Source organism: Thermobia domestica, chromosome 6, assembly GCF_964235325.1.
Source record: "Thermobia domestica chromosome 6, izTheDome1.hap1.1, whole genome shotgun sequence".
Lineage (NCBI taxonomy): Eukaryota > Metazoa > Arthropoda > Insecta > Zygentoma > Lepismatidae > Thermobia > Thermobia domestica.
In genome coordinates, this window is record NC_137459.1 from 181,613,474 (window position 1) to 181,628,446 (window position 14,973).

General features: G+C 35.1%; 1 protein-coding gene across 2 annotated transcripts in view; it reads right to left on the minus strand.

Annotated features, from left to right (window-relative positions):
• LOC145688348 (protein Wnt-16-like) overlaps positions 1-14,973 on the minus strand; it is a 320,140-nt gene that overhangs the window by 56,140 nt on the left and 249,027 nt on the right. The gene's annotated exons all lie outside the window — the stretch shown is intronic.

Below are 14,973 nucleotides of genomic sequence, written 5' to 3' on the forward strand. Positions count from 1 at the left end.
TTCAGCCTATAAAATATGAAAGACAGCCGTTAGTTTCAAGACTTCATTTTATTTTCCTAGTTAATAAATACCTCAAAAGAATGTATTAGAAGAGAAAAATCCTTGGAAGCTCCAAAAGTCGAGTAAGGTGGAGTTTGCGAGGCGGCGACTAAACCGGTTTTGCAACTACTACTGATGTAACTTCCTTCTAGTAAAACTCTCGAGCCGCCACTGATTATTATGATAGAAATTATTTATGAAATTATAAATGTTATAGAACAAATAAGTCACATTTATTTTATTTATTTATTTTTATTTTTATTTTATTATTTTTTGAGGTGAGTAGGTGCAAGTAATACTTTATTTCTTTATTCAGAAATTGAGGGACATCAATTAGTGGAAGAGCATTCTTTGTAATATACCAATTTAGTATCAAGGAGGTTATTACAATCTGCCACTAGAGGGTTTCGCCCTCTCTCTTGGCCAAGTCATATTTAATATATGTTATCTTCTTATCTGCGGATCTTGGCAGACGTTGCGGGAGTGGGTGCATATGTGAGTAAAAATATTGCAGAAGCGATAATTTATATGCACATAGACCACTACATTAGTTGGATAACTAATTAGGATTTTTTAAATTCGAATTTCATTTCAGAAACTTTCAGCATCATTACGCACACCTGGAGTGTTTGTTTATGTAGATATGAAGATGGAGTATTCTCTTTGACTTGAGCATAAAAGGGATTTAGTTATTTCCCACCAGAAGGAATCGAAGTTTTACATTTGCCTTCAGCACATGATAAAAGCCCAAAGATTTTCAGATTGTTAGTTTGTATCTCTTAGTTTACATCTAATATTGAAAAGGAAGAAGAAGAAGAAGAAGAAGAAGAAGAAAAAGAAATAGCTTACTCTAACTCAGTGGCGGCTAATGTTAGTGTTGCAGTGTTGCGCAACGACCCAAGTATTTCAAGAAAAAAAATTATCATCAATAGTAGTAAAGAACAGAAAAAATAGTTTTTAATACTTGCATATATACACTTTAAATAACATATTTTTTTACTTCTGTAACTGTCCGTTCCGTTAATCCGTTTTAAAAAGCGAAAAATAATCCGTTACAGAGTCTCTAATTTATATTGTGTTGTAGCGAGCATACAACGACCAGTTTCCTTCAGCGCGGCAATTGGAGCAAATGTTAAGTCTCCTTTCCCGTATCTCAGAAGTTAAAGGGACTGGTCGTTGCAGTGCTTCTGCAACACAGCACGGTTTCCAGTGAAAGAGAAGGTTTTTCACGCTAAATAAGATTTCTGAATTTTCTTTCACTAGCAATTAACAAATGGAATTTGTTTTTATGCATTCATATTTTTAAATTACGGGACCATACTGAAGCAAATCAATATAATGACAATTAAAAAAAGTGATTGCATAATTACAAAATAAGAAAGAAAATATCTAGTAGAGGAGAAAACAAATGAAAGTAGACCCGCCTTTACAAGTTAATTCTTAGCTTATATTGATAATGAAGGCTTCTTTTACAGTAATTTGTGAATCAAATATTAATAAGTCAGTATGTAGAATCGCTCATATTTCTTTTATAAAATAAGTATATTTTATACTCTTGATAATTTCCACATAAAACTGTATGATGGGGAACGCCACATTGAATTTGGGACTAGTTAGCAATGCTCAGGGGCGTAGCCACGAGGGAGGGCCACCGGGTCCGGACCTCCCAAAAATTTCGAAACTTGACTAACATTTGTAAACTTTCTTAACGGACTATACTTGTTTAACAGAGAAGTTACTGATGTAGGCTAAATATTTTATTTTACGCGTCATCGTGTACTCTTCTTTTCTTATAAAAATAATCGTTCTATCATTTTTTCTAAAAATATAGATGACAGTAAGTAAGAATTACTTATCGTCTTTTCGGGTGCAGTATAAGACAAGTTCCATATTATGTAGACGTATTGGACCCAGGACCGGATTTCCCAATAGGCCCGGTAGGCCAGGGCCTATGGGCATAAGCTCCCAGGCGGCGCACGGCCGAGAGAAAAAAAACATTAAAAATATCTTGAAATAAACATAAATAGCCATAACAACATATTTTTTGAATTGATTTTAAAAAATCAGTCTAATAAAGCATTCTGATTTTGAAGTTCATTGGAACAAATAGTTGTTGGTAAAGTTAAACTATTTTTCAACATTATGCATCAATTTCGTTACAACATTGATTGCCCAACATTGATATTTATTTGCCCAAATGGCTAAATTGAACAAACCCAAAGTTATTCACCAATCTTTTGTTAATACATTAACGGTATTTTGTTAAGCCCAGAACCAAGTAAATTCCTCAAAAAACTTGCAATGATAAAATTGCATCATGGAGTGGTGTTTAAGCAATTAACATATAGGCCTGATATAATTTTTAATAAAGGTTTTTAGAAAAGTAACTTTAACCAGACTAGGGGGCGGAAAAAATTATTGGGCCTAGGGGCGCCAAAATGCTAAATCCGGCCTTGATTGGACCTCCCTCAAATAACTTGGACCCCTCCCAGTTAACATTTCTGGATACAGAACTGGCAGTGCTATTTGTTTTGATGTTCTTTGATTTTTGGCTTCTGTTACATGCTGATCCTTCATCTGGCGGGTTTCGAGGTTTCCTTTTCGGAACATATCACATTGGTAAGCATTGTTTCGCATCATGTGGAAGTATATTGTGTTCATCGTGCATTGCTTAACAACCAAGACGGGTGATTTGGAATGTAGTTTTTTCTTTTACACACACATGTGTGTGTTGATGTATGAATATGTGACATTCGGAATTCATATACCAGTACTTATTTTGTATCAGCTGTTTTGGTTTTTAATTATTGGGTTTAATTTTATTGTGTGTGCTTTAATTCTGTAAATAACCTACAAATTCTGAATGAATTGTATACCATAATTTCTGTAAATAACTTACAAAAAACATTGACCAACTTTCAACTGAGGAAAAATTTGCAATTAAGGCTTAGACAAAACAAGCAAAGGTCAATTCAGGAGAGTGTTCGAAAAGAAAAATCCAGTTTAAATTTACAGGATATCTTACGGCAGTAGTGTTGTTTGCACCAGATACATTTTCTCAATTTATTTTAAGTTTTCCTGGATAAACTGTGAATAAAGTGTGTTCAATGTACATTTTTTCATAACACTAATCTCTGCTACGAACTCTCTTCAGTGAATGCTGAAGAGGAATTCGGATCACTGTCAGGGACTGAGTTTGCTAGAGTGAATCATTCGCAATAATCTAGAAAAATATTTAGTGAATCTACAAAGCTTCTAGAATTAATATTAACTGTACCTATGGCGTCAGCAAAAGAAGATTTTTTTTTTTTACATCAAAAACAATTGACACTTTCAAGAAATTGAATGTCCCAAGAAAGGTTATCACCATTGGTTATGCTTTCCATCGAAAAAGACCTGACAATAAGAATACCAGAGTTCAACCAGCATGTATTAGACAGATTTGCTCCAATGAAAGAGAGGAGAATGAACTTACTAATTAATTACGGTAATTAATCGGATAAAATGTTCTGTATTTTTTATTTTTTAAAAACAGAATTTTATTTAATTTAACATGTCACATAGCATTTGCATCTAAAGTTATGCTGATTAGTCAATGAGTCAACTTTATATGTTCTGTCTCTTATCGTTCGCACTGCAACACCCAAAACCACAATCCACCGGCCGCCACTGCTCAAACTTGTTGGCTGATTTTGATGTGCCACACCTTCATATTATATGTAGGTAGGTTAGGGGGATCTTAACCTGAGGCCGAGTTTCGAATTAAAGGCCATCGAAGCTATCACAAATCAACTTAAGAGACACCAAAAAATATGGATTCAACAATAATATTTGTCAATTTCAATTATTTTTACATGTCACCATTCGCACCCTCAGGAGTACCAATGGGGACTGAATTTGGATTCAAAACGCATCGGGAATGTTCAGTTCACTGTTCATCTCAGCGATCCCGGAAAGTATGGAAATATGAAGCATCTGAATCGTCACTAATATCGGCCGTTTTCGATCATATCTATAATGTGTCCCTCCTAATCCCCCTAGGTGTGCTAGGGGGTCTTACTCCCACTAGAGGCTGAACTTGACTTAAAGGGCATCAAAACTGTCACCAGTCAGCTTATAGACCCCGAAAACTATGCATTCAACACTAATGTTGGCCGTTCTCGATAATGTTTGTTCCCCCACTTCAACTCCCTCCTAGATGAACTAGGGGTTCTTATCTACACAGTCCGCTGTTTCCCGGATTGTAAGTAATAAGCATACCAAGTTTGTTTAAAATTGCTCCAGGCGTTCCAGAGTTAAGCTGGAACACATACACCACTAAGCATCGGGAGGTGATTCCTTATATCATATTAAGGGAAAATGTTCTAATATAAACATAGGTTTTTAAAAATCCTCTTTTCAAGTATATAAACCTCCGAAAATGTGACATATCATGTTTCAAAAAGCCCTAGCTTCAAAACTATGTGATATATCGCAAGCAGCTTAATGAATTACACAAGAATTAGTATACACTCTATCTAAAAACCTATGTTTTAGAATCCTCTGGTGCTAGCGCAACGAATATTATAGAGGAACTTGGGATAAGACTCGACACTTTTAACTACATATTAAGGAAAAATAATGGATCCAACTAGCTAAGGATAGAAGTCAGTGGAGAGCTTTTGTGAACGCGGCACTGAACCTCCGGGTTCCATAGGCCATAGAGTTAGTTAGTTAGTTAGTTATTAAGGAAAAATATCAATGTTCAAGTACTTAGCATTTAAATGTCAATTCATTTATCAATTAGTAAAATGAGTAGTATCACGTTTCAATTTTATGTAACAACTAGTGGTGAAAAAACAATATTTTTCTGTTGAAAGTTTTTCAATAAAAATGTGGTTTTTCACATTTTTAAAGATTTTTTTGTACAATTATTCCGCTTTTCAAATAACGCTTAGCTTAAATACTATTTGAACGTTTTTGGATAAGTACAAAGTACTACGTCCTTTAACTATTTCAGTCACACTACAGTGAAACCTGTGTATGTTGGTCACCATCTGCTACACTGAGAAGTGATCAACGTAGACAGATGGCCAACTTACAGAAAATAAATGTGTATTAAAGCACAATCTATAATAAATTCTAATGTAAAAACTTCTAGTGAAATTATTCCTTATTTATGTATTGCTAAGTACTAACTTTGTCATTCAACAAATTACCTAAGATGTATTTGATTTCGAATGTGTCCACATGGAATTTTTTAAAGTTCTGAATCTGCAATGTCGTTAAGAAACAGGAAATTGGCATTGCGCAGCTCACGAAGCGAACCTATATATTTAACAAAATAACTTAATTTCACACAAGTGCTAATTTATTGACTCATATTGTAGCAAAATGATGACCGGATCAAGTATGTTTTTTCAATATTAAAAATCGAGTACTACATCTTCTTCTTTTGCCATTTCATTGAAAAGCAAAAAAAAAAAAAAAAAAAAAAGTACCAAGAGAATGTTTTGGGCCAATGTTATGAAATAACTAGCAAACTAGCATTATGTATCATTTACGAACTTCTTACTCCAGGTGTTAAACAACAGGACAGAAAAGGAAATATCTACTGCTAAAATTTCATATTTTCGCCAGTTACCTAATTTCCGGAAAATAAGCTGAAATCTTACATTTCGAAAGCCCATTGAGGTTCATAATTTCCATATGCTATAAAATGTCGAAGTACACATGGTCTCTGTTGTCAATTGTAAAGCTAGCTTTCCAGTAGCGGCAGATCTATAAGGTAAAAGCTGGAGGCCTGCCATAATCCAGACTATGATAAGTATAAGTTTACTATAAGCTTTCAAAATATATATATATATATATATATATATATATATATATATATATATATAAACACCTTAATTTTTTTCTGTTACTCAGAAAACTGAAAGCCCTAGGTCCCCAGGCTAGATCCGCCATTGCCTCCTAGTAATATGTAATTTGGGGTAAACTGGGGGCTTCCCACCTCTCATATCCTTAAGATGTCTCTAGTCTGAAGGGATTTCGAGATATTTTCATATTATTATATAGCGTGGTTGTTGGAAGATACGCTAAACTCCAAAATAATTAATCAACAGAAATTTGTTCATGGTATGATATATCTAATAATACAAATAAATTTTACAGTACACATATAGATAACTATAGTCCAAGATGACCAAAATTTTTATTCGCTACTATGTGAAATCTGTACTTATCAAAGGGTGATTCGCTTCAAAGTTTGACAATGAAGAGGGCAGCAAGATATTCAGTGTTTGGAGCAATGAGATACCTAAACATTGTCCTGGATATTTTTGATAATGTATTAATTTATTAAATTATACAAATATTAATGTATTTAACAATGCACATGTAAATTTATTAGGCGATACATACATTCATTTGTTAACTGATACAACTATTAATTTATTAAATGATACATATATTCATTCACTAACTCGTACAAGTATTAAGTTAGTAAATGATTCAGGTATTATTTTTTTAAGTGTTACGAGTGTTAATTTATTAAACGATAAAGTAATAATTTAGTAAACAATGCAAGTATTTAAGTATTACTTTAGTACGATGATGGATGTACTAATTTGATAAATGATACAAGTATTAATTAGTACACGATACAAGATAGAAAAGCACCAGTGGTGAGTTGAAGTGTTTCCGATGAAAACTTCGGGAAATAACAATGATTGACTTCAACTTACTTCTCAAGCAGGGATGATATATGTGTGAGATGTGACACAGATATTACATTTAATGAGGTAATAGCGTATTATTAGCTCAGCATATTATTAGCTCTAATTGCAATTATTTCTGAATTTATAGACACAAGTTTAACACTTCTCCATTTAAGTAGCTTCGCAATTCCCTCATGATACCAGGTCCACACACGAAACATTCTGTGCCTCCATCTAAATCCAATTCAAGTGACAGTTTGATGGAATGCTAAATTAAATTTCTTTGTTTTTTTTTTTTCGTGGATTGCTGGATAATCTCATGAAAATGTTAAAATTCTGCCATCAATAAGTCAATATTCAGGGATTTGAACGAAAAAAATTTCTTCATTCTTTTGTAACTTACTTGTAACTTTATATAAGAGCATTCACATTTATTCGCATTCCGCACCTAAACAAGAATATGAAAATCAGTGAATATTTTTATGATGCAACAACTTACATTTAGAAATATTAAAGTGTAGGATTTAATTTTTTAATTATGATTTTTTTTATTTAAAAGTAGAGATGCAAGGGCTAGGAAAAAAAGCGGCTTTTTTGGGAAAAAAAACTCGGTTTTTTCTGCTTCTCTTTTTGCTTGGAAAATTTTGGGCTTTTTTCAAAATTCTGCTTTAAATTGATAAAGCAGACTTTGTTTCGCTTGTCTATAACACAAAAAGTCATTTGATTAGTGGTTGATGCTGATAATAATATAAATCCTCGAAAATAAACTATGAATTTCGAAAAGATATTCAAAGAATTTTTCTTCAACATATTTACATTATGAATTCCACAGGATTAACCAATGTATATAATAAGAATTTTTTAACCTCCTATATACAAAAGTAAGCAGAGTTGGCAAGAACCATGGTTGTTTTTGAAAATGCCAAAAACCCGTTTTTTGGGGATGTTTAAACCAGGATTTTTGGTTTAAACCAGGCTTTTTTGATTTAGATTTTTTGCTTTATATATTTATATTACATATTCACAGAAATAAGTTTGTTTCGACTTGGTGTTATTATGCAACAGCGGGGTTATGCCGGAAGAACTCCCATAAGCTTAAAGAAGTCCGGTCAGTAAATTTCTTAAATTGAAAATCTCCCGCCCTAGTCATCGGGAAAATCCCGTCATTACTTGAAATGTAAGACAGTAACGGAGAAATCCTGTTATTACTTTGCATGTAAAATTTAAAGGACAACGTATCATAATCAGTACGCTAAAACTGAGGTATTAAATTACAAATTTAGTACGTAGATATCATTGAAAGTCCAGTCCAAGCTAATGTTGGAAGCTACGTAGGCAATCGATAAATTTTGCCAATTTCTATCAATATATTTAAGCAATCTTGGCTTCTTTATAAAACAACAGGCATTTAGGCATGCAGAAATATACAATTTGGTTTCGTTTCGTATGTTTAGGCTTATCATCCTTACGAAATACCGAGATTATCAAGGAGAAGACTTTCGCTTAAACTGACATCCGAACCGCTACTTAATACACGCATGAAAGAAGGGTTGTGGTTCGACCGAGAATTTAACATGGGACACCTTGATTAAGAGGTGAAAGGGAAATAAAACTATTGCACATGGTTTGATATCTAAAAACGTCACCATGAAGTTCACACGATTCGCATTTTTCATTCTTTTTATTTATTTTTTTGTTTAAACCAGTTATTAAAAAAAAAAAGTTGGTGTAAACCAGCCAACCCTAAAAGTAAACACTTCTTTTTAAAAAATACAAAAATAACTAGCAAAATAGTATGTAGTATTTTTACTTCAAAATATTCCATACCCTCTTTTTGAAACAAAATAAAATTAAAATAAAACATAAGAGAAATACTTAGATTTATATGATCCACTTAAAGGCTGCACATCTAGAGCTTTTGGTTCTGTATATTCTTGAAATTCTACAGTTAAGTTTTATATAATCACCATCACGGTTTACCCAATCCTCAAGTTTTCTGAATTTTTAACAAGAGGGATTCAACATATTATTATGGAACTCCCCCCCCACCACCAAAAAAAAGGACTACGAAATATATTTAAGTTAAGCTAAATACAACTGTACAACAAACATGACTGAGTGATTAGCTTTTGCGCTTCTATCGGAAAGTCCGGGATTCAACCAGTTCGACCATTCTGACAAAGCTTTTCTTCATTCCATCTCTGAATGTAGAAATAGTGCGTGTACTGTGAGTTGGCCGACTTCCTTTCTTATTGTTTTTAAATCGTTATTATTACTAATTACCAGCAGTGACAGTTTTGCGAAGGTTAGGGGGCGGTCTTTCGGACTGAAGCCCGTTCCCCAAAGTTACGGAATGTCTGCAACAAGCAAAATATCTATTAGTTATGCCTTTACTCATAAACTTTAAGCTCCCGTCAAATAAAAATTACGAATGTTTAGAAAAACTAAACATTAGTAAGAAAAACCCTTCCCAAAATACTTTTCTAAATCTGTCACTGATTCTCAGTATAAAATGATTTTTAAGGTTGTATCCGGAAGATTATTGCTAAACATATAAACGAAACGAAATATTAGTTATGCCTGTACTCATAAACTTCAAGCACCCCCCAAATAAAATTAGGACTTTTTAGGAAACGAAACAATCAGAAAAAAACCTCCTAAAGTACTTTTCTAAATCCGCTACTGATTATTTGTATAAAGTGGTATTCAAGGTTGTGTCCGGAAAATTATTGCTAAATCACTTCACAGCTACAGTATAACAGAAATGTGGAAGTACGGCTTGACGGATATATTGAAAAACGTACGCTTTGACGGATAAATAGAAAAACGGGCAAGTTTAACTTTTGCGCTAGAAGCTAGAATACTAAAAGCTCTTAGAAATGAAACACGGATGACAACCTAAAATGATCTAGAGAAGAAAAAAGATGTCGATAACTCAAAAGTTAAAATAAAGTTAAATAGCCTCTAAAATTGTCCTCAATTACTACATTCTTCATGTTAGCTTTAATTAGTAAAACATGTGCTCCATCCATCTTGTTGGTGAATTTCAGAGCAAAATATCGCATTTAGGTCATGGAATTCTTATCTAACTATAGAATATACTATAAGAAAGTTATTTAGATAGAAAAATCATGAAAATGAAAAAAAGCCAAAATTTCCAAAATTCTCGTTTTTTTCCCAAAAAAGCCGGCTTTTTATGTAAAAAAAAAACATCGATTCAAAAAAGCCGGCTTTTTTGCATCTCTATTTAAAAGTATCATTACCGTTTATGCTTAAGAATGCTTAAAAAAAGAAGAGTAAACCTTGATTGTTGGATTACCTGGATATAAAACCTCAATTTTATGTTTGCAGGATTGGTTAACAACTATCTCTAAGCTACCGGTGAAAAGATTCATCTTCTTGCTTGATTATTTCTTGCTGAAATAATCAGATTATTTCATGCAATTATATTGTAGATGCAAGAAATCTTCTATTCTATGAACATTTTAAAGTGCTCAACCATATTTTTTTGAAGTAAATTGTTATTGACAATATTTATAATTATTTTCTAAAAGTACATTACCTTCTTTGCAGCATACTTCAAGTTTGATGCATAATATTTACGAGTGTAATTTAAACCTCTGTGGAAAATAATTCGTAAAATTGTGAAACATAAAATAGGCATGAAGCGCCGACTAGCTCTTCTCAATACTTCAATATGACGCCACAGGCAGAAAAGCATTCAGAACGGAGATTGGTGCTACCTGTTATCCTATATACATTAGTTGTATTCTGTGTACCTGCTATTCTACAGAGGTTGATTCAGTTATATTGAGCCGAATTTGCATGTGCTTCTCGCCTAGTAAATGCCATGTTTCCACAACCGGTTGTGCTCGATCTGCAGACTACTTCTACTGACTATTGCCTGGCATCAAATCTTCCTTTTCAGAAGACTGCATTGCAGCTTCAGCATGAGTGTTGCATCCCACTCCTTTTTACAGGCTTTCCACAGGTGGGAGACGGTGAAAACTCGACGATGGAACATCTAGACTCTTGACTGGAATACAAGAGAAGGGAGTTGCTTTAATTTCAGTTCCTTGTTCCATACAGCAATAGAAACCCAACGTTGTTTTCGCCATGAGGCTGGATGCCTTGTCTTTGTGTAGTTCAGCCTCGTTCAAGTCTTGTCCGTACAACGCTGGGATTTAGTGCTGGTATATTTCAGTCAGGACACATATCTGTTAGTGTGCAGCATCGATTTTGACGTTTTGCTTCATCTTTCGGAGACGCAGTTTGACCCTGTACAAGAAACCGCCCACAATCATGAATCTTTTTGGGGAACGGTTCTACCTGCTCACGCCGGTGTAGTGAGCCCAGGCCTCTGTGCCAAAGCTTTCCGTATAATACGATTCACAGTGGAACGACATACATGAAAATTAGGCACTTGACATTTCTACGATGCACGACACCGTGAACTTACCGTCGAAAAGGGCCACAATGAACTCCTCCCGTGTCTAAACCCAACGATGGGACGTTTCGGAAACCAAGAACACGAAAGATATTTGCATTAAGGAAGGAATATTTTACTTCCTCACCACCGTCTCAAACGAATGAACACCAATTGTAATTATAACTTGCAAACCATAAAAATTCGGTTGAAATCCAGTAGAATGTTTAATTGTAATTTATGTACTTAAGCCCAAAATAACGTATTTGTTCAAACATTCGTAATACAATCTATATTTATTACTGTTTAGCTGGAAGCTTTATTTTTTATTTCTTTCTTTTTCTTTTTTCTTTCTTTTTTGTCACTGCATACACAGCTAAGTATGCACTGCATTTCCAGATATTTGCATTTGCACCATTCATAAAAATTATCAGTTTTCGAGCACGAAATCCATGAACCTTTAACTTCTTAACCCCAAACCTCTGACTCATTACGTTAAAAAAATAAGGTCTTTTAGAACACCGATTTGGCCTCCGCATTTGGATTTACATAATCCACTTGAAATGAGATATTTTAAGAATTTAGGTGTTAACTATTTACAACAAATCTCCTTGCCAGTGAAAACATGTGTAAGAAATGACTTCTGGGCCAGTTTGATAAACCATTGTAAGACCTGAGAATTTATCTCTTGAAATTCGTGTGATTTTAAACAATTTCATACGATGTGTATATGCAGCGTGAGGCATCTATAAGTACCATCTATAAATACCGAGGAAACTAGCAACAATAGCTATATACTGTTTGTGGTAAACAGCAATATCAAATGAAGCCCGTCAAACGAAGTACGATAGACAAAATCATAAATAACATGAAAGGGCACATGCGGAGAAATTAAACGCTGTATGTCTCGTGCTTCTCTCCACATAGTAACGGAGATATGACCATGAGAATGTTGTATATAAAAAGACAAGTTACCTACCTGACCGCCAGTACTGCAGTACGTATGAGTTGTAGGAATTCATGGGAAAAGACGAAGAAACACGAATGTAGGTGTTCGAGAAGGAAGAAGAAAACGTATGACAACGTCAACACCATTTATTTGACAGTGTGCAGAACGTAATAACAATGAGCATGACAGTGTATTGAAGAACCATAAAAAATGACATGTGAAATGAGCGTAAACTTAGTCTGTCAAGAAGGATGTTCAAAATTATGGCCGTCCGCTATGATACAAACATCAAAGAGAACATGCAAAGAATGTACCATCACGCACAGAATGGCCTTACAGGCTGCAGTAGTGCATTGTTGCATATCATCTGTTGTTGTTGGCACATCACAGTAGACAATGTTGTTTTCCTCACAGAAAAATTAAACATCGACAAATCTGAACGCCAAGCTGGCGATTTGACAGATTTTCTCCTTTTTATCTACCAATTGTAAAACATGTTAATCAAACATGCTGTAGTGTGTCGTGCACCTGTCATGTTGATACCACATATTCCTCCTTGTGTGAAGTAGTATGTTCTTTTGACAGTTTGTTTTCTAGGAAGTGTATCATCGGTCAGCATTCGGTGTCCCATGTACTATGAAAAAATGACCAAGGAGATATTCACCCTTTATTCCACACCAGACATTACCACTCCATGAGCGCTAGCATTCCATTTGGCGTTTCAAGTTCGTGACAATAATGTGCAAAACCGAAAAGTTTTACAATTTTATTCTCATATAGTTCCTGATAGATAGATATGTTATGGGTGAAACGTATGTGTATGCAGAATGTGCAACACACTTGGTTGACTCATAGCAGCATCCCTCGCAATTTCACGGAAGGCAATGTGTGAATTTACAGCAACAGCGGCTAGAACTTTGTTGTACCCACCTAACCCGTAATTGAATCGTTGAGTTCAAAAACCGGTCATCTCCATCAAGCTAATTTGAGAGGAGTGACAAACAAAACTAAATTAGTCAATATACATCTGAAATATAAGGCTGTTTTCATTTTGGACTGCAGAACTGACATTTTTCTACTTTCCAAAAATGAAAATATTCATATATGTCAGATGCATATTGATTAATTTAGTTTTGTTTGTCACTCCTCTTAAATTAGCTTCGATGGAGATGACCGGTTTTCGAACTCAACGATTCAATTGGCTTGGTCGGCACACCTTGTCGCGGTGTTACACTTCCGGTGTCCTATAATTTCAGAAAGAGCTTATCTAAACGACGTTACGATGGCTTCCGTCTGTCCTGATATCTCTCTATGTATACACAGGGCTTCTGAGGCACTCTTCCTGCATTCTCCATAGATCAGGATCATGCCAACTTTCTCTAAGTTCTTAAACACCACTGTATTCACTCTTACAACTACGATTGCGCGCTATGAACTAGCACGATTTCGTGATTTGGCAATTGCAACTTCATCCGCGTCAAGTACTTCTCTGTCAGACACTTCAACCAGCATACGTTAGACTATGGAAAGCCGTCAGATTAATCTCCTCCCACTCGTACCGTTTGGTAAATCTTACTTCGTCAAAATTTATGTCATAGGGCTACTTCAAGATCATACAGCTCGTAGTGGAATATCATTATTTATTGCGTAACTTACAAGCAAGGGTTTTCAGGTGTCACACTCCGATTTGCTTGAAACTCCTGGAGTGAATAAAGGAATCAAAAGTAAGACATACGTGTTTTTTTATATCGGCCAACGTGGGGGATGAAGAAGTGAAACACCCCTAAAGTGCAAACATAGGCCAATATGACACATTTTAGCAAGGCCATAACTAGCAATGCACAATGGAAATTAGCTTGAAACTGCTGTAATGAATAAAGGAAGCACAAGTAGGATATACGTGTTTTTTATATCGGCCAACGTGGGGAATGAAGGGGTAAACATCCCCCTAAAGTGCGAACATAGGACAATGTGGTACACCTTATCAACTCCATAACTAGCAACACACAATGCGGATTTGGCTGAAACCCCTGGAGTGAATAAAGGAATGGAAAGCAGGACATACCTGTTTTTTTATATATCGGCCAAGGTGGGGAATGAAGGGGATAAATACTCCCCTAAACTGCGAACATACACAACACTACACCTCTTAGGAAGACCATAACAAGTTAAGCCGTTAGAGATACACATTGGTTAACATTGGAAATCAGTTATAAGTTTGGCCACTTTACGTGAAACAATATTGAGCGCCCGCTTAAATGCTCACAACTATGTTTTTGAGGCCGGAAATAAAGCGAGGTTACGTTCCTGACTTACCTCTAGAGCCTGCCACTGCAGATCTACGTCATTGCAGTGGTAAATGTGCACCGACGGAGGTTTGAAAGTTCTAAAGCACGGCGAGCGACACTTCACGCAATTGTCTTTGTGTGTTCCTCCTGAAGAGACTATCTTTTCCCAACGGTACGACTGTTTTTGGGACGTTACTTTCTTATAGTGTCGCATAACGGACGTTAAGACAATCTCTTATTTTCCACTGTTCCATAATTCAACTGCGTTTCTCTTGTATTCCAAGTGCACAGACTCACAACTCGTAACACCGCAGGTCCCCGATGCTCTCCTTCGCACATATTCCTCGTAAGTTTCATCCACTTCCCCACAGTTGGTGATATCACTTGGTTCCATGACATCCTCATCCAAATTAAAGTGTTTTTTCCCTTCAGCCCCCACGTTGGCCGATATATATTTAAAACAAAGTATGTCGTAGTTCTGATTCCTTTATTCACTCCAGGAGTTTCAAACAAATTCTCATTGTGCGTTGCTAGTTATCGCCTTGCTAAAATGTGTCATATTGGCCTGTGTTA